This window comes from Felis catus, chromosome D1 (genome assembly GCF_018350175.1).
Source record: "Felis catus isolate Fca126 chromosome D1, F.catus_Fca126_mat1.0, whole genome shotgun sequence".
Lineage (NCBI taxonomy): Eukaryota > Metazoa > Chordata > Mammalia > Carnivora > Felidae > Felis > Felis catus.
Window position 1 is genome coordinate 71,184,654 of NC_058377.1, and position 27,573 is coordinate 71,212,226.

A 27,573-nucleotide genomic window follows, 5' to 3' on the forward strand; every position below is an offset into this window, starting at 1 on the left:
TCTATGGCAAAGTCCTGTTGTAACTAAATGGACTATGCCAATTTATAAATGGCTATGCCATTTTACTCTCTAGCAGAAACTTATGATCATTTGCCTTGTTCCCCACATCCTTGACAAGGCTTGATGTTTTCAGCCTTTTTAATTTTAGTCATTCTCATTATAGCAGTACCTCATTATAGATTTTAATTTTTCCCCCTAATGACTGGTGATAATCAAGGATCTTTTCATGTATGTATTAGCCGTTTGTTTACCTTCTTTTGTGAAGTTCCAGTTCCACTATTTTGCCCATTTTTAATCGAGTACATTATCTTCTTGAGCTGTAAGAGATCTTAATGTGTTCTAGATAGAAGTCCTGCTTCCTTTTGGAGCGCCATTTCACTCACCTGCTCACACTTCTCTCCCTCTTGAGTCTCTCCTTCGTGGGAAGCCAGATGCCATGAAATGAGGCCACTCAATTCAACAGCAGGCTGTGGAGGGGTCCATGTGTCAAGGAATGGAGGCCTGTCAACAACCAAGTGAGAGAGCTCAGACATGGCTTCTTCGGCCCCACGGGAGCCTAGAGATGATTCAAGATCCAGCCGAGAGCTGGACTGCAACCTCGAGAGAGACCCTGAGCCAGCACCACCCAGCTGAGCCTCTCCCAGATAGCATACCTTCAGAATCTGTGTGAGATAATACATATTTGTTCTTCTGAGCTGCTAAGTTTTTAGGTAATTTGTTACACAGCTGTGGATAAGTAATATCCATTCAAACCACAATAACTGTACTTCAAACCCCAAATCTGGATATCATATCCAGGGCATGTGGCTAGATACAGAGACCTGAGTTCAAGTTGGAAGCCACAGTTTCCAGAAAGGATGCAATACCAGAATTTTTTCCCCCCATTCCAAAGCTCGGGTAAGATTAGGTACAGTGCCATAGCTATTTCCACTTCAGACTAAATTAAGTCCTTCTATTCTTTCTCATTATTGAGTGCTTTTTACAGCCAGCTTCTTTCCCTTTTAGTTCTCAATGCTCTCTATCCTATAGCTACTGTTTTAACATCATTCTCTGCCTCTACGATTCTCATAATTCGATGAAACCATTAAGGCCATATAGACCAACCCACATACTTGAATCTTCTGTACAACATCCCCCAAAGTCATCTTCTAATATACTTTTAAATTATGAGGTCACTATCTCCTAGGATAGCTCATTCTATCTTTGCATTATTTTCTTAGAAAATTCCTCCGATAGTGAGAAGAATTCACTAGCTCCGCTCTCCTGCTTCACTTGGTTCTCAAGAGATTTATCCTTGGGCCAGCTCTCCAGGGAGAATTGTCTGTGACTGAGAACACACCTCTAAAGCAAAGACTGGTTACTTTGGAGATTTAAAGCAAATCATACTTTCTTTGCATGATAGCCCTAGCTTGGCTTGGTTTTCTATGAGCCATCTTATTAGCTGGATCTAGTCTACAAAATTATCTATTCGTTCTCAAGAATGTATCTGGTATAGGTGAGAAGGCTCTTTAATTGTTTGGATCTTTAGATATTTCTGCTCTGTTCTTGAAACTTTTCTAGATATTCTTGTAGCAGCTGCTGCATATAAGTTATGGACAGACTAACAAATATTCTGTCCTTGTCTCTGGTATGGCCCTGAGCCAAGCGCTATCAACCTGGGGTCATCTCTTCTACTCAGGCTTGCCAGAACAATGAGATTAATTTTTTCCATAAGGGGGCAGGGTGGGTACTCTAGAGACTTCCTGGAGAGTTTAGTTCTCCTGTTGATCTAGGAAAGTTGTATTTTCTTGCCCACTAAATGTAGCCAAATCTTGTACAAAACCCTTAATAGAGTCCACAAAGCTATGTATAATGTGGCACCTGACTATTGTTCCAACCACAATTCTCACCATGGTCTCCTTCCCACCCTGAACTCTGGCATTCTTTCAGTTAAAGAATCTGCATGTTCTTCCTATCACGGAGCCTTTTCACATGCTATTGCCTTATTTTCTTTATTCTCGGTTGACTCATATTCATCTCTTAGATCTCAGCTAAGTGTTGCTTCCTCAGAGAAGCTTTCCCAGATAACCACCCCCTGAGTCTAGGTTATAGTTCTTTCTTATTTGATATCAAAAAGCAGATATACCTTTCCTTCAGTTCACCATTTCAGTTTTAATTTATACATTTATTAGTGTGAATATTTGATTGTTAACTAACCAATATTCCTCCCCTTTCACACAGGGACTGCATTTTGCTCTCCTTGTAACACTTAACTTAGAATCAAGTATATGTGTGCAATAAGTGTTTATTACATGAAGGAAGGGGGCAATTAGAACTCATTTTGAGGGGCGCCTGGGTGGCGCAGTCGGTTAAGCGTCCGACTTCAGCCAGGTCACGATCTTGCGGTCCGCGAGTTCGAGCCCTGCGTCGGGCTCTGGGCTGATGGCTCAGAGCCTGGAGCCTGTTTCCGATTCTGTGTCTCCCTCTCTCTCTGCCCCTCCCCCGTTCATGCTGTGTCTCTCTCTGTCCCAAAAATAAATAAACGTTGAAAAAAAAAAATTAAAAAAAAAAAAAAAAAGAACTCATTTTGATTAAAAGTACCCGTTGAGTAGTACAAGAGGCTATATCCTAACCTAATCCAGAGAGAAAAGCTTTCCTGGGAATAACATATCCTATTACATATCTAAAAATGAACAGTATTATGTCAGAAGAAAAAAGCACCTGGGGAAGTAAGAAATAACAAGAGCTTGAATGAGCCCATCAGTCATTGGATCAGGTCTAGTCAATTATTTCTTCTCTGCAAATGAGAACATTTGGTCCTTCTGTCCAAATATGGGGATTTACTGACGATCCCATGAAGCATGGTAGGAGCTTTAAAACTGTATAGGAAATTAACCTATAAAGTAGCAGTTGGATGCCACACATCTCTTGTGAAATAACCAGACCTTTTTCAGAGCATCACTGAGAAACACTACCTTTGTTGGAGAGTGCCTCCCCAGTCACTTATGACTGGATGTCTGGAAGCGGCAAAATATCTAGGTGCCAGAGGTGAGGATTTGAAGCCTCTTGAAGATTGGGCCCAGGGTATGTCCTAGAAATGCAACGCAACTCCAGAGAACCCTAGAGAAACCAGAAAGCTGTGTCACATACACCAGAACTGGGGAGCTGCCAAAGAATGCTGGGCCTGTCTGTAAGGCAGGTATGAAATCTAGGAGATGGTGCTAAGCTCGGCTGATTCCCAAGACTGATCAAATAATTCAGCCTCATCCAGACTCAAATGTTTAAGCTCTAATCCATAATGTTATGGTAGTTTTAGATGGGGTCTTTGGGAAATAATTAGGTTTAGTTGAAGTCATGAGTGTGGGGCCCTCATAATGGGATTAGTACCCTTTTACAAAGACATACCATAGAGTTGCATGTGTTCCCCACCCCCTCTCTGTACCATGTGGATACACAATGAGAAGGCAGCTCTGCAATGAGAGACCTCACAAGAACTGACTGTGTTGGCATCCTGATCTCCAATTTCCAGCCTATGTAACTAAGAAAATAAATGTCTGTTGTTGAAGCCACCTAATCTATGTATTGTGCCATGCAGGCTACAACTAATATAGTGGTGATACAGAGGTGAATAGGAAACACGTGGTCGATACTCTCACGCGTGGATAAATAGGAAAAATATCAAATATTAATATAAAATATAACTAACAGGAACGTACACTGCAGCATAGGTATATTTAACAAAGATGTAACCTAGCCAGAACGAGGGAAAAGCTTCCTTAAGAAAGAAATTTAAATTTAAAAAGCTTGGGTGGCTCAGCTGGTTGAGTATCCAGCTTTTGGTTTTGGTTCAGGTCATGATCTCACGGTTTGTGGGTTCAAGCCCATGTCACGCTAACAGCACAGAGTCTGCTTGGGACTCCATCTCTCTCCTTCTCTCTCTAAATAAATAAATAAATAAACTTAAAAAAAAAGAAATTTTAAAAAGAAAGAAACTTTTATTAGAGATCTGAAGACTGAAAGGCTATCATGGGAGAATTAAGGGGCATTCAGGCATAGAGCGCAGGGGCACAGTCATAGTATCCATAGCATGATGGGGCCTGCTCATGTCAGCTTACATAAGCCATTGTTAGCATCTCTTCCCAACTTTGTGTTCAGTCATAGCTCATTGGTAGCTGGAAACCAGACACAGTGGGAGTAGTTACACAGTGGAATTTTGCAAACATTACAACCCAGGCCTTTTCTTTCCTGACAGCCATCAGTTGATAAATATTTACTCCACACAACTATAAAGCATTTTTAAGAAACAGAAAGTATAGCAAAGTTGAGACAGAGAGTAAAAGATAATGTGGAAAGAGATGAGGCTAAAAATAGACTTTTATGGATGGTGCCTGATCATCAGCTTTTTAAAAAACATACTCAGTTTTTTCAACCAAGAATGAGAGCAACTAGGTAATACTTAGAGTGTTCTGTAAGCAATAGTAAGGGGTTGTTATTTATATTAAGATTAAAGTCAAGGAGAGGATTCTGGGAGGCTGGCATAATAGGAACCACAAGGAATCACCCAACCACCTAGGCAAAATTGCACTTGCAGAATCTGTCTATCTTGAAATTCTGGAGTCTCTTGAAGGTTTCCAATATCCAAGAGAAAGCTTGGTCCATAAGTTGCAGTTAATTTTGGTCAATTTTAGCTCTTATCACAGTAGCAGCTACCCATCTCCTCCCTTCATCAACCTCATGGCAGGCAATTGTGCAGATGTTCCTGGAACAGCTCACACACAGCTTGTGGGAGCTAGGGTAGGTTAAAAGGATCCTGTTCTCCAAATATTGGGAATATGTTCTCTGCTGCTTCTGATCACTGAGGGCACACACACAGGCAGGCAGCCATTATTGTTATACTTCCCCTGTTTCAAGCCACATGCATCTCCAGCTAACGTTACTTCAAAAGGATTTAATTGGCCAACTGCCTTTTCCCCACCAATTCATCTTTCTTTCTTTCCTTCCCCTTTTGGGAGCCAGACATAAATGCCAGGATACTGGGGGTGGGGGGGTGGGGGGGAAAGCAAGCTAAGTATAAGAGAAAATAAGAGACTGAATCCCCAGGGAGATAAGACCTGAGAAGACCTTAAATTAAACCTATAGCTGGTCCTTGGCACAGAGACAGCCTACCATAATCAAAATAACAAAAACAGGGATGCCTGCGTGGCTCAATTGGTTAAGCGTCCGACTCTTGATTTTGGCTCAGGTCATGATCTCCCAATTCGGTTTGTGAGATCGAGTGCTGCATTGGGCTTTGCACTGGCAGTGCAGAGACTGCTTGGGATTCTCTCTCTTCCTCTCTCTATGCCCGTCCCCTGCTCACCTGAGTGTGCACTCTCTCTCAAAATAAGTAAACTTAAAAAAGAAACAATAGGGGCGCCTGGGTGGCTCAGTTGGTTGGGTGTCCAACTTCGACTCAGGTCATGATCTCATAGCTTGTGAGTTCAAGCCCTGCATCGGGCTCTGTGCTGAAAGCTCAGAGCCTGGAGCCTGGTTCAGATTCTGTCTCCCTCACTCTCTGCCTCTCCCCTGCTCACTCTCGGTCTCTCAAAAATAAATAAATGTTAAAAAAAAAATCTTTTAGAAACAATAAATAAGAAGAAAACAAAACCAGCCAATCCCGTTGTAGAAGTGGGGCGGGGCAGGGGGGGGATCTAATTTCCAAACTTTTCACATTATTGGATTCAAATGTCTAGTTTCAACCAAAAATCATGAGGCATATACAGAAACAGGAAGCTTTTGCCCACTCAAAGGAAAAAAATAAAAAACAGGAACTGTCTCTGAAAAAGAACTGATGGTTGATCTATTAGACAAAGACTTTTTAAGAACTGTCTCAAAGATGCTCAAAGAACTAAAGAAATCAAAAAACAATGTATGAACAAAATGGAAATATCAGTAAAGAGAGAGAAATTTATTTTTTTTTCAATATATGAAATTTATTGTCAAATTGGTTTCCATACAACACCCAGTGCTCATCCCAAAAGGTGCCCTCCTCAATACCCATCACCCACCCTCCCCTCCCTCCCACCCCCCATCAACCCTCAGTTTGTTCTCAGTTTTTTTTTTTAAATTTTTTCAACGTTTTTATTTTTATTTTTGGGACAGAGAGAGACAGAGCATGAACGGGGGAGGGGCAGATAGAGAGGGAGACACAGAATCGGAAACAGGCTCCAGGCTCCGAGCCATCTGCCCAGAGCCTGACGCAGGGCTCGAACTCACGGACCGCGAGATCGTGACCTGGCTGAAGTCGGACACTTAACCGACTGCGCCACCCAGGCGCCCCTGTTCTCAGTTTTTAACAGTCTCTTATGCTTTGGCTCTCTCCCACTCTAACCTCTTTTTTTTTTTCCTTCCCCTCCCCCATGGGTTTCTGTTAAGTTTCTCAGGATCCACATAAGAGTGAAAACATATGGTATCTGTCTTTCTCTGTATGGCTTATTTCACTTGGCATCACACTCTCCAGTTCCATCCATGTTGCTACAAAGGGCCATATTTCGTTCTTTCTCATTGCCATGTAGTACTCCATTGTGTATATAAACCACAATTTTTTTATCCATTCATCAGTTGATGGACATTTAGGCTCTTTCCACAATTTGGCCATTGTTGAGAGTGCTGCTATAAACATTGGGGTACAAGTGGCCCTATGCATCAGTACTCCTGTATCCCTTGGATAAATTCCTAGCAGTGCTATTGCTGGGTCATAGGGTAGGTCTATTTTTAATTTTCTGAGGAAACTCCACACTGCTTTCCAGAGTGGCTGCACCAATTTGCATTCCCACCAACAGTGCAAGAGGGTTCCCGTTTCTCCACATCCAAGAGAGAGAAATTTAAATAACAAAAACAAAAAAACAAAAATTCAGGAGCTGAAAAGCACAATAATTGAAAGGAAAAATTCACTACAGGGGCTCAAAGATATTTGAGCAGGCAAAGGGAGGAATAAGTTGACCTGAAGAGTAAAAAAGGAAGAATAAGTAGACCTGAAGATATGAAACTGAGGAACAGAAAGAAAAAGATTGAAGAAAAGCAAGTGGAGCCTATGGGACGGTGGCAAACCCTCAAATAGGCCAAACTGCACATTGTGGGAGTCCCAGAAGGAGAACAGAGAGAAAAGGGGGCAGAGAGAATATCTGAAGGAATAATGCCTGAAAATTTTCTAAATTTGACGAAACATTCATTAACACACCAAGAAGCTCAACGAACTTCAAGTAAGATGAATTCAATAGACCCACACCAAGACATATGATAATCAAACTTTTGAACACCAAAGACAGAGTATTTTTAAAGCAGTAAGAGAAAACCAACTTGTCACGTACAAGGGACCTTCAAACAGAACATCATATTTCTCATCAGAAACTTTGGAGGCCCTTTGCACCCGTTTGTTGCAGTATTTACAATGGGCAAAATATGGAAGCAACCTAACTGTCTAATGAGATGAATGGATGAGGAAGAGGTAGTATACATCCACAATGGAATATTACACAGCCATTATAAAGGATGAGACCACGCCATTTGTGACAATGTGGATAGATCCAGAGGGCGTTATGCTAAGTAAAATAAGTCAATCAGAAAAAGGCAAATATATGATTTCATTCATGTGTGGAATCTAAAAAAGAATGAATATACAAAAAGCAGAACCAGACGTACAAATACAGAGAACTAACGGATGGTTGCCAGAGGGGAGAGGGTTGGGGACTGGGAAAAATGGGTGAAGGGGAGTGGGAGATACCAGCTTCCAGTTATGGAATGAATAAGTTATGGGACTAAAAGGCACAGCATGAGGAATACCGTCAATGATATTGTAATAGCGATGTATGGTGACAGTTGGTGGCTATGCTTATGGCAAACATAGCATAATGTATAAACTGTCCAATCACTATGTTGTACAATTGTAACTAATGTAACACTGTGTGTCAACTATACGCAAATAAAAAAAAGAAAGAAAGAAAGAAAAAGCAAATTTTGGAGGCCAGAAGACAATGGGACAATGTATAAAAATCACTTTCTAAATAACCGTCAACAAAGAATCTGGTATCTGGCAAAACTGTCCTTCAAAAGTGAGAGAGAAATTAAGACATACTCAGATAAATGAAAGCTGAGGGAGCTCATTACCACTAGCCCTGCCTTGCAAGAAATGCTCAAGGGTGTTCTGCAGAGGGAAATAAGAAGACACTAGATAGTAACTCGCTACCATATGAAGAAATAAGGATCTCAATAAAGGTATACACATGCATAATGATAAAAGCTAGTATAATTTTAACAATGAATTATAACACCAATTTTATTTTTTACTTGAGTTGAATATATTTTTTAATTAAAAAAATAGAATAAAAGGGGAGCCGTCTGTAGTAAGCCATGGCCAATGGCCAAAACACTAATGAATATAAGGTAGAAAAGTACAGATATGCACAACAGGTGTATCAGTTGGGGTTCTCCAGAGAAACAGAAAAACAGAAGCTGCAGATGTTATTTATAATATACAAATATATATATATTTATATATATATATATATCGTTAAATTATTTACATTTATATACGTAAATTGTAATTCGCTGGACCCTCTGCTCAGGGTCTCACAAGGCTGAATTCAAGGTATTGACCAGGGCTGCAGTCTCATTTGAGGCTCATTGTTCTCTTCTAAGCTCATGTTGGTTGTTAGAATATATTTCCCCAAGTCCACAGAACTCATGGTGGCTTGCTTCTTCAAGGCCAGCAGCGGAAAATCTCTCTTCAGAAAAGACAGAGTTTTTCCTTTAGCGTTTTCACCTAATTAAGTCAAACTCACCCATGACAGTCTCACTTTTGAGTAACACAAAATCAATGGATATGGATTTTATACACATATGAAAAATCCTTCTACTTTGCCATCTAAGATAACCTAATGGTAGAAGTGATAGGTCCTTTCCGAGTCAAGTGGAAGGGACAGTGCAGTGGTGCACCTAAAGAGTGGGAATCTTGGGGACTATGTCAGAATTCCACCTACCAGAATCCACCCTTTGACTCCCAGCGATTCATGCCCTGCTTACAGGCAAAATATACTCACTGTCTTTCCATGTTTCCCAAAATCTCATTCCATCAGCTCAATGCCCAAAATTTCATCCAAGTCAATTCCAGATGTAGATGAGGTTCCTGGATGTAATCCATTAAGTACAACTCCTGGGGCAATTACTTTGCATCTATGGATATGTAAAACTAAAGAGACAGTCCTTTACATACCCAACATACAATGATGGGACAGACGTAGGTAACAGCTATAGACTTTCTGGTTTCAAAGGGGCAGGAAATGGAAGATAAAAAGGAATAATTGGTACATGGTAATTCTAAAAATCCACTGGGCAAATGTCTCTTGATTAGGTTTCAAGGCCTGAGAACAATCTTCCCTGGCCCTCAGCTCTGCCCTCTGAATCATCCTTCCTTTTTCGTGAAAAATAACACATTTTGCAGCTCTGTTGTTTTATAAGCCTGCTTCTAAAGAGTAGAATCTGTGAGTCCAACAGCCTCATTTAATTTTGTACTTTTCTTGTACCTTTTAGTCCAAACTGGCAGTATTTCTGCTAAAACTTTTTTTTTTTTTTTCCCCAAAAGCCTTGCAGGTCTTCCAAGGTTTCACAGGGATTTGCTCCATTAGACAAAAGACACACCCACAAATCTTTTCAAGAAAATCCTTTCTCTATCCTTGGCTCCCACTGAAATAGTTCAGGGACAATGTTCTTAAGTCTTCTGGAGACCCCTGATTTGAGTGAAAGGATCTGTGAGGCAGACTCTGAATATCTCAAATGAACACTTAGTGTAACTGAATATTCTGACCTTTTTTATCTTTCTTAGGTCTTAGCAAAATGCTGTAATGACCTCAGCCTTTTCTCTAGAGCATGTTTTCCTAAGAGTGAATCTCTTAAATTTACCATCTCCTGCTATCTGGAAACACTAAGCTTTTTTCAAAATCAGTAGATTTGGGTTCCTTTTTGCTCAAGTGTTTTAAGAATTCTTCCCTCAATTTATCTCTCGTCTCTCAAATTCTGGTATAAACAATAAAAAAACCAGGTGGCACTTTCAACACTTTGCTTGGAAATCTTCTTAGTTGTATATCAAAGTTCATCACTCACAATTTCTTCTTTTAACGTAACTGCAGGAGGTAATTATGCTAAGGTTCTGTCATTATATAGTAAGACCTCCCCTTCCCCAGTTTCCAATAACATGTTCTTCCTTCCTTCTGAGTCCTCACCAGCAGTGTCCTTAAAGTCCAGATTTCTACTACAGTTTGCTCAATGGGATTTGAACTTTCTCATGCATGCTTTTCAAAACTCTTCCAGTCATCGCCTAATCTCTGGTTTCACAACTACTCACATTCCTATGTATTTGTTATAGCACGATCCCACTTCTAGGCACTAAAATCTGTGTTTATCTATTGCTGCATAACAAATTAGCACAAACTTAGCAGTTTAAAACAAAATACATTCCCATAACTATTGCCTTAGTTCCAGCCCTCATTCACTTCATGCCTGGATTCTTGTTGTGGTCTGGCCCTCTCCCATTCAGTCGACCCTCTTCACTTAAATGAGAAACTTTGATCTTGTTGCTCCTCTACTCAAAGAACTTCTGAAATTCCTATTGTTTATGGTGTTTGACAGAGCATAAAAGATTTTTCGCACTATGGGCCCAGCCTAGATTTTCAACTTCTCTTCATCCATTTTCCCACCACATTACTACTGCTGCTACTACTTACTATTCCCCAAATATATTGTTCATGGCCCTAAGTCTTTATGTATATTATCTTTGCCTGGACTGCCCATCCATTAGCCCTCTTCCTTCATCTGCTCAGCAAAGTCTTTTCCATCCTTCTTTGCCCAATGCATATGGTGCCCCTTCTGTGATGCTTGCAATGACACCCTCACTCTTCACTCAGCTGGGCAGAATTATCCTTTCTTTTGTACTCTATAAATTCATGTCTCAAAGTGTGATCTATGCACTGGCAGCATTGGCATCCCCAGGTGACTCATATGCATTATGAGTCATATCATTATGTTAAAATATAGATTCTAATTCAGTAGATCTGAGCTGGGAACAAACACCCCAATGATGCCAATGCTGCTGATTTAAAGAACACACTCCAAGCAGCAAGGTTAACAGCATTTTTATCATAGCTCTGAACACATGATAGGAATTGGTTAACACCTTTCTCTCCTTTCTTATATTCTAAGTATCTTAAAGTCAGGGGTTGTTTATCTCTTTTTCTTTGCCAGTCTTCAGAGTGCCTTATACAGCACTCAGCAGTTGGAGAATGCTAACAACTTAATACCTGTGTTTTACAGAAAAGAGTGAATACGGATCCCTCACACAAGCTGTTAGCATTAAATGTACCTGTTTGAGATTGTGCAGTGAGAATTTAGGGAACTATGCACTAAGCTTGGAAGGAGAGATGGTCAGGGACAGGAAAGGGGGCCCAAGGGCTATCCTTTAGATGAAGATTCAGAACAGAGTCTAGATCAAGAAGAATCTTTCTTTGTTGTTCTTTGTTTTTGTATCCAAGTCTTAGTCCTTCTTTTTACACCAAAGACTAAGATCAGTCGGGGGCACTTGGGTGTGCTTAGAGTGTGCTCTTTAAATCAGCACTTGGGTGCTCAGTCAGTTAAGTGTCTGACTCTTGGTTTTGAGGTCATGACCTCATGGTTCATGGCTCTGAGCCCTGCATCAGGCTCTGTGCCAACAGCAGCACACAAACTGGTTCGTATTCTCTCTTTCTCCCTCTCTCTAACTTCCCTGCTCATCTGTGCTCTCTCTCTCAAAATAAATAAATAAACATTAAAGAAAAAAAAAAGAGAGAGACTAAGATCCATGATAACTCATCTTTAACACCTAACACTGGTAATTATCCCTTTCTTTTCTCCAATTTTTATTATGATAAAATACACGTAACATAAAATTTACCACCTTAACTATTTTTCAGTGTACAGTTAGTGGTATTATATACATTCATAATGTTGTGCAATCACCACTATCCATCTCCATAACTCTTCATTTTCCAAACTGCAACTCTGTACCAATCAAATGCTAACTCTCTATTTCCTTCTTCTCCCAGCCCCTGGCAACTGCCTGGAAACTGGCTGTCTTCCTTTCAAGCATTATAAAGGATAATTGAAGTCACAGACTGCAAAAAAGTAGATGTTATTTGAAGTGATTGTCATTTCTCATAAGCAATTTTAAAGTCCAAGTTTTTCTTTTCTTTTTTTTTTTCCTGTGAGCATACATCTCCAAATTATGAAATAAAATAGTGGAAAAATAAGATTCTATTTATAAGTCAGTCCTATAAGCAAATTTCCACAACCTTCCAGAAGTACAGGAGAGAACAGAGGAAAACAGAAAACAGCAGAGTACAGGAGATAAGTGTTTCCTCCCACTTCCAAAAAAAGGATAGTATTTTAACAACAAATACTAATTCTGAGACTTTGTCAGAATTGGGAACCACCTCTAAGATAATGGGAGACCTTTAGGGGTGTTTCACTACTAGGATAAAGATCAAATGCTGCCATAGCCTGAAGAGTTATTATGTTTGGGGTTTTCAATTTAAGTCTAAGGCAGACCCAGGCAAACAATATCTCCTCCTTTTCCTCTGTGTTTCTTATACCTAGTAACACAGTTTAGCCCCTATTCAACTTTACTAGTCCAATAACAAGCCCAGTTTGTAAAGAACCATGGTCACCTCAGATAATTGTATCAGCAATAAAACTGATGATTCCTGCCAAATTCTTGTCTATTGTACTAGATCTACTTATCCCAAGATAGCATTCTTCCAGCACATTTATAATTTAATTTGTAATCTCTTATGATAGGAAATTTACACCTGCATCCAAAAAGACCGTTCATGGTAAATACTGAGTTCCTTCCAGTTCAAAGATTTATATACGAAAAACTTAGTTGCCTTTCCTGTAAGAAACCATCTATTTCAAATAACTGGTTTAAAAATACCTTAAAAATTTGTTTGGCCTAATAAATCTGCTCTATAATTAACAACCAAGAACATCTGAATAGCACTTTATTGTTTTCAGTTATTGTTCTCATTATGCACATGAGGAAAAATTAAAATTCAGAGAAGGTCAGGTTTTACCAACCTCTAGTCTCATGCTTTAACATCATGGGATTCCTCTATAGAATGTCATGATGCTTTGTACCAACACACCAGAGGTCAAATATATTAAATGGAAATAAGAGAAATACTCAATTCTTGGAGAACAAACAACAAAATCTAAGAATTATGTGCTTTACACAAGTCCAGCTTCCCCTAGCAATATAAACCGTTAGGAACCTTCTGCAGAAACCTAGGGTAATTCTTGGAAACACTGGTTCGGGTAAGGATTTAAGCCCCAACCTGAAATACCACAATTGCCAAACAGCAATGCTCTACTTTTCCTTCTAATCATTCATAATTGTGGTCGATATTCAGGTTTGCTCTCTCTCACTTGGCTCGAACTCCCTGAAATCGGCCCGTGTCTGCCTTCCTCACCTCATCGCCAGCGCCTGGCACAGCCTGCTGCATAGGAATGGATGGATTCGAAATAAAATAGGTGAGCTCAGCCAGGGCCAATGCTCTGGAAACTTCTGTCTCCTTCTGAGGTCAGGACACCCTTCCAATCACAAGTTTGAGTCCTGGCCTTGTCCCCTGCAGGGAGGGGCCTAGCTGCTGTCTGCAAGTCACTCAGCATTTCTGTGCCGAACTTTCCTTCTCTAGACAGTGGGAGAGACTGTAAGTGCTTAGTAGGAGAGGCCGGAAGTAGCTCGGCCCAGTGGTCTGGAGTTTACCTGAGGGCACCTTGGAAGGGAGGGTGGCCCGCAGCTGCGCAGTCTCCGTTTGCTGCGGATGCTCCCGGCCCGTCACGGCGACACTGCTCACTCTGCGCTGTAAGCTCCGCACCGATTTTTAGTGATTAATTCATTCACTTTCACCATTATTTTCCAGAGCCCATGCTGGCCAAGGGCCTTCACCTGCGTTCTAATCCCCACGGGTAACACCTAAACCTCAAATGCAAACATCCAAGAACGTCCTAGTAACCATAAATTTGTTCCTAGAATTCGGACGCCTCATTTTTCCCAAGAAGCTCTGGGTGAAACCTGACTATGACGGCATGCAGCCCCGCAGGGCCAAGAAGCTGGATCCAGGACTGGTTCCCTGAGGCTAGCGGCGGCGCCTACACATGGCGTCGGGTGTGGCCTGAGCACCAATGCGCAGGCGCAGAAGCAAGACCGCTGAGCCCACTGGGGCCGGAAGTTTAAATCCAGATTCACGTGGGAGTTGGGAGCGTGGCGACCACAAGTAGGCGGGGGTTTTCCTGTTGGGGGCGAGGCCTCAAAGACTTCCCTCCCCAACGCAGGAAGTGGATTTCTCCCCGCCATGCTAGCATTTGTGAGAGAGGGCAAGGGGAGAAGGTGCTGGCAGCTCCTGTCCGAAGCCAGAAGCAGGCGTCAAGTCCACTCTGGAAGGCAGGGGCCCTCCCTGCTAGTAGTCCATCGAGCTTTTTGCGGCAGTACACCTGATTCTGCTTTCTCATGCAGACGTACGGCAGCTCGCCTGAGGCGGCCAGCGAGTAGATGTTGCAGATACGTGGCCGGGATGGCCCCAGCACAAAGAGCAGCAGAAAGAGTGTGGCTCCAAACACCGCTGCGTCCTCCTTAGCCCCCTCAAGGGTCCCCCAAGGCCCGAAACTGGGGCTGCAAATCCCCGCCATCCTGGGACCAGCTCGCCCTTCAGCCTCCCCGCACTCCCACTGGCCTGATATGGTTCCATAGCCATTGGCTGGCTGATTGAAGGGCCCTCGCGCTCCCCAGATTAGTAACTCCTGGTTTTGCCTGGCTCTCAACCGGCTGTGAGGAGGTAGGTGTGACCTTTTGGGTCTAGGCTCTGCTCTAGGCCTGGTGAGGCACTGAGCCAGATGGCCGTTTACAGAGGGTTGACGCCAAAAGCATTGAGGACATGTTAGCAATAGCCTCCCTCGCTGGGCTAGCAGATCCTACCTCCCTTGTAGCCAGCCCTTTATTAGGGTGCCTTTTCAGGAACAAGGTCCTAAACTGGTGAGGTTATCAGCACTGCAGTCTTTAGCTGAACCTGGTAATTTTCAAAATCTCCATCAGAGAATTGACTATCAGTCTAAAGAGAAAATAATTTTACTATTTTGCATGTTTTATTATTCATCTCATTTTCTTCCCTTCTTGTTGAATGGATTCAGAATGAGCCTCACCAAAATGTGCCAGTTTGGCCTGTGGGTTATTTTGAGCTAAAGACAATCAAGGCTGGTAAGATTCAGGAAGAGCTTTTTACCTCTCACTTAAATGCCTAAAATAACTTAGATAGAGGACCTGGGCTAAGAAGGGCCCTGTCACCAAGACATGACTGCAAAAGAGTACAAGCTAAGTGTGGTAAGCTGTGGGGAAGTTGGCAAGACTTGTTTGTTCAAATTCCTCTGTGTCCCATTAGACAGATATCTAATTACCAAACTGTCTGCTCTTCTTAAAGCCCTGTAAATTACTCTCCTCCCCTTTGAAGCCCCAGGTCCTTATCCCATTCCTTAGCTCAGTTTGGTTTATGAGCCTCAACTGCCAGACTTGCCCTTGAGTCTCATATTTTTATGGTGCTCCTACACATATGAAATTAAATGTTTTTCTCCAGTTAATCTGTCTTATGTCAGTTTAACTAGTGGAAGAGCCACAAGAATCTAGGAGGGTAGGGGGGAAATAGCCCCCCACCCCAACACACATTATGGTATGAAGCATTTTTATAAGTGATCCCTTAAGGACTGTGATAATTAAACAACATTTACCTGATCAACTCAGGTTACCTATCTTTCCATTCTGTGGTCTTCTAGAAAAATGGAAAAGTAACTGTGAAGATCATGCTAAATTCAGTCCTCAATTTTTTACCAGAGGCTAGTGGAGATGACTCAGGATGGCTATTGGGACTGCAGGTGAAACACTCTGAAGCTGAGGCACCAGGAGCAGAGGAATATCACCTGAAGGATGCCTGAGGTTAGTCATGCCTCCTTTCCCCAACGTCATCAGGTTTGTAATGCCTGGGCTAACCACAACTGTTACGTAGTATTGGTACTCCGTTCAGAAGTGCCTCCCTTCCATCGTTCATTTTCAAAAAGGATTAATTTCCATTCCAAAAATATCCTCCCATTCACGTAAAGTAAGGACCATCCTTTCTTTGGCATGCTCCCCCAGCTGTATTTTCAGAGAACTGGAGACCGTCTGATAGACAAATGGCACTGATGAGATGCCTCCTCCCCCACTCATACCATCGCTTGAGAGCTAGCAGGGAGAAATCTCAAAAATCACTAAGCATCTTTCGGAATAAAGATCCTCCCTTGTCACCATTTATTATATTCTGTTAGTGCTCAGCAAAGAGAAATAGCTCCCTTTGTTTCTCATCCCCACGTCTGCTCCTAGAGTTATAGAAAATGGTAAATACATAAATAAAGTTTGTCTTTGGATTTTAACATGACAGGGATGTTTGGTGGAACAGGAAATGAAGGATTTCACTATTTGATGGCAGGGATCCCAACTTCAGGATGTAGGGTGGAATGGGTATGTGAACAAATGTGAAAACCTTGTACGTGACTCTGACATTTCTGTGTGCACGACAGTAATGGTTTCAACAGAGAGCAGTGCTACTGTGCTCCAGCGAGATCCTTTTTCTTACCCTTTGGGAATTGCCCCTCCATGACTCATCCTGAGGGGAAGCATCAGGTGAGAGTGTCTCAGAGGCTCCCTGTCAGTTCACGAACAGCTAAGATGCTGGCCTGAACCCTGGGTGCTTAGCTGACAGTCCTCCCCCGGTGCACAGCAATGCAGCCAGCACCAGTGTGCCTCCTTTGCACATTTCATTATGTGCATTCCTGGTTGCATTTCATCAGAATTGAAGGAAGTAAGAGTCAAAGAAGTGCCAAGCCAAGCCACATTGGAGCCTGAGACAAAAGAGAAAAACAACATATCTGGTGTTAGCATATTAAAATTTTGATATTTTGTCCATCGTGGATTTTTACATTAATTTTGATTTTACAGAGTTATATTAAAATATTACCAAGATTTAAGGCCTCCCTTAAGTTTTGTTCCCAAGGTAAATGCCTTGCTTTCCTACTAGTCCCAACCCTGGGAGGTAGTACCCAAATGATGATTTTGATGACAAAGTGGTATATGGAAACAGGTTTGCCCACTTGGATTTACCTGGCACTCCTAGGAGTCAGGCACTGAGCTACGGCTGGCAAAGCAGTTGAGCCTCTGGGTAGGATTTGGGGAGCCTTATGAAAGTCTCTCTTTGACCACTAGAAAAAAAAAAGTACTCCCCTTTGCCTTGAGTTCAATCTTTACCAAATAATTTATGAGTTAAACATTCCCTAAAATAAGCTACGTTGGAAAATGCAAACAGAGCACAGTAAGAGGAAGTTCCTAAAACTGTGCTTACCCATGCATGAGTTTATTCCATTTTATTAGAAGCAAGACAGAATGGGAGGCATGATGACACTGATTTGTTGGAGGTGGTGGCATGGTGGTGATGATGGAGGTGGGTGTGGAGTTTCAACAAAGGGATGCAGAAAGGAAAAGGAGGGTTTCAATGAGAAACTTATTTTCTTCACAATTTTCCAAAGTCTAGACAGCTGTAGAGAGATAACCTTTCTCCCAGGAGTCACTCCTGCCATGTCCTGGGGATGCTCAGATGACCACCACCCTGCCACTGCCTCTCCTCCAGCTCCCTACGGGAGCATCCTTTAATCTTGACATTTTCTATCCTTTCTTGTATTCAAATAGATTAGAAGTCTAAAATGGATGAACCCTGTATAACCATCTTATTAAAAACCTTCTTGCAAATGTTGTATCTGAGACTCAGGATGTGTAATGTTCTCTCCGAGGTCACACGAGACAGCACCAACACAACCAGAAATTTGGGCTCAGGACTTGCCACATGTTCCTTCTGTCATTCATCACAAAATTATTCGGCACCTACTAGATTAGTTACTAGGGATGTAATGGTGAACAAAACCAGTCATGGCCTCTGCCTTCCTGGGATTTACAGTCTTAGACGATGCAAACATCAAATAATCACAAATAGGCATACCGTTACAGTTTTCTGAAGTAAAGAACAGTTCTGTAACATGTATACTATAGGAAATATGATCTGTGTTGGGTGCCAGAAATAGCACTTGAGCCATAGAACTAGCTTATACCCAGGGACTTCACTTCCCCAGAATATTGTTCACTGCAAGTTTTACTGAAATTCTTCTCAACTAACTGGTCTTATATGGAACACTGAGTGCCAAGTAAGAAGGAATAGGAAAGTGTTGTAACAAAATCTATTCCTTAAAGTTTATAGATATCACTTAGAGGCACTTAAGTCCTAATTTTAAGGTATCTTATTCTTGCTTTGCAAATTATTTTCATAAACATTCTTATATTGTTCTCCTGAAAATAGTAACTTTTTTTAATTTTTAATTTAAAATTTTTTATTTTTTTAAATTTACAACCAAATTAGTTAGCATATAGTGAACAATGATTTCAGGAGTAGATTCCTTAATGCCCCTTACCCATTTAGCCCATCTCCCCTCCCACAACCCCTCCAGTTTGTTCTCCATATTTAAGAGTCTCTTATGTTTCATCCCCCTCCCTGTTTTTATATTATTTTTGTTTTCCTTCCCTTATATTCATCTATTTTGTGTCTTAAAGTCCCCATATGAGTGAAGTAATATGATATTTGTCTTTCTCTGACTGACTAATATCACTTAGCATAATACCCTCCAGTTCCATCCATGTAGTTGCAAATGGCAAGATTTCATCCTTTTTGATTGCCGAGTAATACTCCATTGTATAAATATATCACATCTTCTTTATCCATTCATCCATTGATGGACATTTGGGCTCTTTCCATACTTTGGCAATTGTTGATAGTGCTGCCATAAACATTGGGGTGTATATGTCCCTTTGAAACAGCATACCTGTATCCCTTGGATAAATACCTAGTAGTGCAATGTCTGGGTTGTAGGGTAGTTCTATTTTTAATTTTTTGAGGAACCTCCATACTGTTTTCCAGAGTGGCTGCACCAGCTTGCATTCCCATGAAAACAGTAACTTTGAAGAAGGAAATGGTAGGTTGAATTATTATTAACTATAACCAGGCCAGTGTCAGAAATGACAGCTGACAATCTGAATATGAAAAAGGAAAGGATAATTATAAAATACAGATGTAAGAAAACAAAAAGCAACTCTCTTGGATCATTTAGGGTGGGGAATATCAATCTCACACTTCTCAAAACCTGAGGACATCATCTTAGGACGACCAAAGGCAAAAATTCACGGTCTTGTTAGTTTAAACATGCTCATCAAAGAAGATTGAAGTTATTTAAGAACATCCTTTCATAAGAGTGCAGGAGAAGTATGTAGTAAATTTTTATAAGGTTTGACTAAGTTTCCAAAACACCAATAAAAAACTAACACTTGAAGGGTTGACTTCAGTTACCTAGAAAACATCCTTCAGGACCACTGAGTTCCTGACAGTGATGATGAAGTACAATGATGATGACATGAAGCCTCATAGCAGGGACTTGCTGATGCAGTGGGTATGCCCTGGCTCCTTTTCACTGGTTTTGTAGATCTGTACTCTCAGGGGGCATAAGAGATTCATCTGGGAGCGCCTGGGTGGCTCAGTTGGTTGAGGGTCCGACATTGGCTCACATCATGATCTCACGGTTTGTGGGTTCTAGCCCCATGTCAGGCTCTGCACTGACAGCTCAGAGCATGGAGCTTGCTTCAGATTCTGTGTCTCTCCCTTCTCTCTGCCCCTCCCATGCTCATGCTGTGTCTCGCTCTGTCTCTTTCTGTCTCTCAATAATAAATAAATGTTACCACTTTCTCACACCATTCACAAAAATAAACTCAAAATGGATAAAGGACCTGAATGTGAGACAGGAAACCATCAAAACCTTAGAGGAGAAAGCAGGAAAAGACCTCTCTGACCTCAGCCGTAGCAATCTCTTACTCGACACATCCCCAAAGGCAAGGGAATTAAAAGCAAAAGTGAATTACTGGGACCTTATGAAGATAAAAAGCTTCTGCACAGCAAAGGAAACAACCAACAAAACTAAAAGGCAACCAACGGAATGGGAAAAGATATTTGCAAATTACATATCGGGCAAAGGGCTAGTATCCAAAATCTATAAAGAGCTCACCAAACTCCACACCCGAAAAACAAATAACCCAGTGAAGAAATGGGCAGAAAACATGAATAGACACTTCTCTAAAGAAGACATCCGGATGGCCAACAGGCACATGAAAAGATGTTCAACGTTGCTCCTTATCAGGGAAATACAAATCAAAACCACACTCAGATATCACCTCACGCCAGTCAGGGTGGCCAAAAATGAACAAATCAGGAGACTCTAGATGCTGGAGAGGATGTGGAGAAACGGGAACCCTCTTGCACTGTTGGTGGGAATGCAAATTGGTGCAGCCGCTCTGGAAAGCAGTGTGGAGTTTCCTCAGAAAATTAAAAATAGACCTACCCTATGACCCAGCAATAGCACTGCTAGGAATTTATCCAAGGGATACAGGAGTACTGATGCATAGGGCCACTTGTACCCCAATGTTCATAGCAGCACTCTCAACAATAGCCAAATTATGGAAAGAGCCTAAATGTCCATCAACTGATGAATGGATAAAGAAATTGTGGTTTATATACACAATGGAATACTATGTGGCAATGAGAAAAAATGAAATAGGGCCTTTTGTAGCAACGTGGATGGAACTGGAGAGTGTGATGCTAAGTGAAGTAAGCCATACAGAGAAAGACAGATACCATATGGTTTCACTCTTATGTGGATCCTGAGAAACTTAACAGAAACCCATGGGGGAGGGGAAGGAAAAAAAAAAAAAAAGAGGCTAGAGTGGGAGAGAGCCAAAGATAAGAGACTGTTAAAAACTGAGAACAAACTGAGGGTTGATGGGGGGTGGGAGGGAGGGGAGGGTGGGTGATGGGTATTGAGGAGGGCACCTTTGGGGATGAGCACTGGGTGTTGTATGGAAACCAATTTGACAATAAATTTCATATATTAAAATAAATAAATAGTTAAAATTTTTAAAAAAGAAGAGATTCGTCTGGTGTTTGCCTCTAAGCCAAAAAATAATTTTAATCATTGTGGAACATGACCTGGGCAATTCTTTGATATCATGTGTGGAACTTGTTCACTTCTCAGAGTGACCAACCTGGTTCATCACACTGCATCTTGGGCCATCTTATTCAGCTCATTTTCTTCCAATAACTTTGAAATACCTCCTGTTCTTCAGAAGAGACATTTGTAGGTGACTGGTGGGACAGAAGTTTTATTTGTGCGGGGTTTGAAGACCAGCATTTTGAATATGAGAGAAGGAATGAGAAATTTTGGGGGCCTGCAGGAGATGGAGGGCCAGTAAGACTTCCCACTGGTATACCTGGATTCCTACTTTCTGACTATCCCAAATCATCCCACCCCAGGCCTGCTCCATAGTACCTTCACCCGGGAAGTCTTAAAATGCTCTGGACCATAGTAACCTACACATCTGAGTCACTCCACCCTTCACAACCCTTATCACTCTGATTGGCTTTCACTTCTCAATGCCTTCTCTTTTTAATCAATTTCTTGTAGAAAACCAACCTCCATGTTTCAGAGCCAAAATATAATGAGAAAACAGACTTTGGGATAAAGAGGAACAATGGCTTTATTGCTTTGCCAGGCAAAGGAGACTTCAGTAGACTATGGCCTTCAAAAACTGCAAGGCTGCTCAGAGAGAGAGGTGGGGAGTGGGGTTATTGGGAGGTACTGGAGCTACCCAGCTTTGACAGGAATGTGTATGTGCTGTCAGCCTTGTTTGTCATGTTTTCAGGGTGGTACTGGATTCCTAAAACAAAAGGTTCAGAAAGTAGGAGGGGAGGTCTGTGGAAGAGAGGGAAAAAAAGGTTACTTTAAAATTGAGCTTCACTGAAACATTAGTGCAGCCATTTTAATTTTTGTTCAACTTTATGCTATTAAGCAGTTTCATTTTGATGAGAATGATGCTGAATTTCTGGAGGAAAGGATGTAAGATTTCTGTCTTATTTTCTTGAATCCCAACATCCTTCCACATGGGTAGGCAGGCACAATGGCCCCTATCTATAATGGATGATTGGCAGCTGGGAAAGTCTCCTCTGTTAAGACTCCTCCCTAGAGGGCCCTCTAGGGAGAGTGATGCAAGCCATTTTTCAGGCTCAAACAGAAGGCATGTTTTGTCTCTAAGTTGGTTCATCAGGCAAACACTTGGGAAGCATTTATCCACAGCAAGGCATTGTACCATCTGCATTGAACTTGTTCTCAGAGAAGCAAAAGCCCAGATACAAAGGCAGGTCTGTTTCAGAGAAGCAGGAATAAGCCCTACTGACACTGGTCTGAAGAGCAGTCTTTCCTCCTTTAATGTCTTCTTTTGAGTATATCTCACTCCTATCTGGGAGATGGAGCAGTAATTTTCTTGATTATGCTTCATGCCACAATGATACATCCTTGCATCTGTTGGCCATACTTCTAGAAGGCAGAGGGTGACCTGATATTATAGTAGTGTAGGGTCAACATGGCACAAAGCTTACAGCAACTTAGAGGATTTTAGAATTAGAAGAAACATCAAGAAGCATTCACTGGTCACAGAACACAGATTTGTGTTTGCAAACCACTCAAAAGTCATGGTAAGAGTCACAGGACAGCTCAGGACCTGTGGCAGCACACAATCAAATTCCAGCCCCCACTCCACTCCCCACCCCGTGTAGGGCTTAGCTTATTAGGAAGGTGCAGCAATAACATGCTGGTCATAACTGTGCCAAGAGATCTTCACCAGCCAGAGATCTAATCGAAACAGATATAAGTAATATGTCTGGTGGAGAATTTAAAGAAAAATCATAAGGATACTCACGGGACTTGAGAAAATCATGGAAGACATCAGGGTATCCTTTATCACAGAGATAAAAGAGTTAAAAAAAACAGAAATGAAAAATACAGTGAGATTTGAAACCATCTGGATGTAATGACCACAAGGATGGAGGAAACAGAGGAACGAATAAGTGGTGTGGAAGATAGAATAATGGAAAATAATGAAGCTGAACAAAAGAGAATGAAGAACTATGAATCATGAGAATAGACTTAGGGAACTCTTGACTTGGTCCAACATAGTAACATTTGTATCATAGGAGTCCCAGAAGAAGAAGAGAGAGAACAGAGGGCAGAAAGTTTATTTGAGGAAGTTATAGCTGAAAATGTCCCTAACCTGGAGAAGGAAACCTATATCCAATTCCAGGAGGCACAGAGAACTCACATCAAAAGCAACAAAAGCAGGTCAACATCAAGGCATATTGTAGTTAAATTTAGAAAATTTGGGGGTGCCTGGGTGGCTCAGTCAGTTGGGCGTCTGACTTTGGCTCAGGTCATGATCTCGTGGTCCATGAGTTCGAGCCCCGCGTCTGGCTCTGTACTGACCGCTCAGAGCCTGGAGCCTGTTTCAGATTCTGTGTCTCCCTCTCTCTCTGACCCTCCCCCATTCATGCTCTGTCTCTCTCTGTCTCAAAAATAAATAAATGTTAAATAAAATTTTAAAAATTTGCTGATAAAAAATCCTAAAAGCAACAAGACAAATGAAGTCCCTAACTTACAAGGAAAGACCCATAAGGCTAGCTGAATTTCTCTACACAAAAACTTGGCAAGCCAGAAGGGAGTGGCATGATACAGTTAATGTATCAGTGGGGAAAATCTGCAGCCAAGAATACTCTATCCAGCAAGGCTATCATTCAGAATAGAAGGAGAGATAGTTTCGCAGACAAACAAAGTCTAAAGGAGTTCATGACCACTAAACCAGCCCTGCAAGATATATTAAAGGGGACTCTTTGGGGGAAAAACAAAAGTAACAAGGAGAGGAGCAGAGAAATTTTTGAGAAATAAAATGGCAAAGCAAGTAATAAAATGGCACTAAATCCATATCAATAATTACTCTGAATGTAAATGGTCAAAATGCTCCAATTGAAAGGCATAGGGTGTCTGAATGGATAAAAACCCAAGCTCCATCTATATGCCGCCTACAGGAGACTCATTTTAGACCTAAAGACACCTGGATATTGAAAGTGAGGGATGGAGAAACATTTATCATGCAAATGGAAGTCAAAGGAAGTCCAGAGTAGCAATTCTTATATCAGACAAACTAGATTTTAAACCAAAGACTGTAAAGGAGATGAAGATGGACTCTATATCATAGTAAAGGGAGCTATCCAACAAGAATATCTAACAATTGTAAATATTTATGCCCCAAACATGAAAGAATCCAAATATATAAAACTAATAAAAAACAAATAGAAAGGACCTCATTGATAATAATTGTTTTTAGATCATCTAAGCAGAAAATCAACAAGGCAACAATGGCTTTGAATGACACACTGTACCAGATGGACTTAACAGATATATTCAGAATATTTCATGCTGAAGCACCAGAATACACATCCTTTTCTAGTGCACATGGGACATTCTCCAGAGTAGATCACATACTAGGTCCGAAATCAGGCCTCAAAAAGTACAAACAAATTTAGATCATACCATGCATATTTTCTGACTACAAGACTATGAAACTTGAAGCCAGCCACGAGAAAAAATTTAGAAAGATCACAGATACATGTAAGGTAACAACATGCTACTAAAGAATGAATGGGTCAACCAGGAAATCAAAGAAGAAATAAAACAAATACATGGAAACACATGAAAATGAAAACATGATGGTTGAAAACCTTTGGGATGCACCAGAAGCAGTCATAAGAGGGAAGTATATAGCAATACAAGCCTACCTCAAGAAGCAAAAATATCTCAAACAACTTAATCTTACTCCTAAAGCATCTAGAAAAAGAACAACAGGGGCACATGGGTGGCTCAGTCAGTTGAACATCCAACTTCAGCTCAGGTCATGATCTAACAGTTCGTGAGTTTGAGCCCCACATCGGTCTCACTGCTGTCAGCACAGAGCCTGCTTTGGATCCTCTGTCTCCCTCTGTCTGCCCTTCCCCTACTTGCGCTCTCTCCAAAATAAATATTTTTTTTAAAAAAGAAAAAGAACAACAAATGGAGCCTAAAGCCAGCAGAAGAAGGGAAATAATAAAGATTAGAACAGAAATAAATGATACAGAAACTAAAAACGAACAAAAAGACCAGATCAATGAAACCAGGGGCTGGTTCTTTGAGAAAATTAATAAAACTGATAACCCCCTAGCCAGACTGATAAAAAAGAAAATAGAAAGGACCCAAATAAATAAAATCAGAAATGACAGAGGAGAAATAACAGCCAACAGCATAGATATACAAACAATTAAAAGAGAATATTATGAAAAGTTATATGCCAATAAATTGGATATCCTGGAAGAAATGAATAAATTCCTAGAAACATATAAACTACCAAAACTGAAACAGGAAGAAATGGAGAAGTTGAACAGACTGAAAACCAGCAAAGAAATTGAATCAGTAATCAGGAATCTCCCAACAAACAAAAGTCCAGGGCCACATGACTCCACAGGGGAATTCTACCAAATATTTGAAGAACAGTTAATACCTATTCTTCTCAAAGGGTTCCAAAAAGTAGGAATGGAAGGAAAATGTCCAAACTCATCCTATGAGGCTGGCATTACCTTGATTCCAAAACCAAAAACCCCAATAAAAGAGAATGACAGGCCAATATCCCCAATGAACATTGATGCAAAAATTCTCAACAAAATACTAGCAGATCAAATCCAACAGTACGTTAAAAGAATCATTCATCACAATCAGGTGGGATTTATTCCTGGGCTGTGAGGGTGGTTCAGTATTCACAAATCAATCAACATGATACACCACATTAATAAAAGAGGATAATAACTATGTGGTCCTCTCAATAAAGAAAAGGCATTTGACAAAGTGTTGCATCCATTTTTGATAAAAACCCTCAACAAACTAGGGATAGAAGTAATGCACCTCAGCATAATAAAGGCCATATACAAAAACCCCACAGCTGATATCCTCAATGGGGAAAAATGGAGAGCTTTTCTCTATGATCAGGAACAAGAGAAGAGTTTTCCTCTGTGGTCAGGAGCAAGAGAGGGATGTTGACTCTCACCACTGTTATTTAACATAGTATTGGAAGTCCTAGCCTCAGCAATCAGACAACAAACAGAAATAAAAGGCATCCAGATTGGCAAGAAAGAAGTCAAATGTTCAGTTTGTAGATGACATGATACTCCACCAAAAAAAAAAATTCCTAGAACTGATAACATGAATTTAGTAAAGATGCAGGATACAAAACCAAGTTACAGAAATCTGTTGCTTTTCTGTACACTAATAATGAAGGAGCAGAAAATCAAGGAATCGATCCCATTTGAAACTACAGCAAAACCCATAAGATACTTAGGAATAAACCTAACCAAAGAAGGAAAAGATCTTTACTCTGAAAACTATAAAACACTGATGAAAGAAACTGAAGATGGCACAAAGACATGGAAAGACATTCTACGCTCATGGATTGGAAGAACAGATATTGTTAAAATGTCTATACTACCCAAAGCAATCTACATGTTTAGTGCAATCCCTATCAAAATACCACCAGCATTTTTCACATAACTAGAACAAACAATCCTAAAATTTGTATGGAACCGCAAAAGACCATGAATAGCCAAAGCAATGTTGAAAAAGAAAAGCAAAGCTGGAGGCAGCACAATTTTGGACTTCAAGGTATATTACAAACCAGTCATCATCAAGACAGCATGGTACTGGCACAAAAACAGATACATAGATCAATGGAACAGAATAGAAAACCTAGAAATGAACCACAAATGTATGGCTAACTAATCTTCAACAAAGCAGGAAAGAATATCCAATGGAAAAAAGATAGGCTCTTCAACAAATGGTGTTGAGAAAACTGGACAGCAACATGCAAAAGAATGAACCTGGACCACTTTCTTACACCATATACAAAAATAAACTCAAGATGTATGTAAGACCTAAATGTGAGACAAGAAACCATCAAAATCCTTGAGGAGAACACAGGTAGTAATCTTTTTGTATCAGCCATAGCAACGTCTTACTAGATATGTCTCTTGAGGCAAAGGAAGCAAAACCAAAAATAAACTATTGGGACTTCATCAAAATAAAAATCTTCTGCACAGTGAAGGAAACAATCAATAAAACTAAAAGGCACCTTCAGAATTAGAGAAGATATTTGCAAATGACATATCTGACAGAGGGTTAGTATCCAAAATCAGTAAAGAACTTATAAAACTCAATACCCAAAAAACGAATAATCCAGTTAAAAAATTGGCAGAAGACATGAATACACATTTTCCCAAAGACATCCAGAGGGCTAACAGACACATGAAAAAGTGCTCAATGTCACTCATCAGGGAAATACACATCAAAACTTCAATGAGATATCACCTCACACCTGTCAGAATGGCTAAAATTAACAACACAGGAAACAACAGATGTTGGGAGAGGATGCAGAGAAAGGGGGACCTTCTTACACTGTTGGTG

At 40.8% G+C, this 27,573-nt stretch overlaps 2 protein-coding genes across 9 annotated transcripts in view; one reads left to right on the forward strand and one right to left on the reverse strand.

Moving 5' to 3' along the window:
* CYP2R1 (cytochrome P450 family 2 subfamily R member 1) overlaps positions 1 to 14,083 on the reverse strand; it is a 168,053-nt gene extending 153,970 nt beyond the window's left edge. For 6 of the 7 annotated variants that reach the window (XM_045038996.1, XM_045038993.1, XM_045038994.1 and 3 more), the window contains exons 1-2: positions 13,808 to 14,083; positions 384 to 501 (exon numbers count right to left, since the gene is read on the reverse strand). The gene's annotated coding sequence lies outside the window, so the exon portion shown is untranslated. Of the gene's footprint in view, positions 1 to 383; positions 502 to 2,954; positions 3,100 to 13,807 lie in introns of all 7 variants that reach the window. The other variant, XM_045038992.1, reaches the window with a different exon arrangement.
* A 182-nt stretch (positions 14,084 to 14,265) lies between these two features.
* Positions 14,266 to 27,573, forward strand: part of CALCB (calcitonin related polypeptide beta) — a 170,834-nt gene continuing 157,526 nt past the window's right edge. The window contains exons 1-2 of one of the 2 annotated variants that reach the window (XM_045039002.1): positions 14,266 to 14,876; positions 15,923 to 16,024. The gene's annotated coding sequence lies outside the window, so the exon portion shown is untranslated. The remainder of the gene's footprint in view (positions 14,877 to 15,922; positions 16,025 to 27,573) is intronic. The other variant, XM_045039003.1, reaches the window with a different exon arrangement.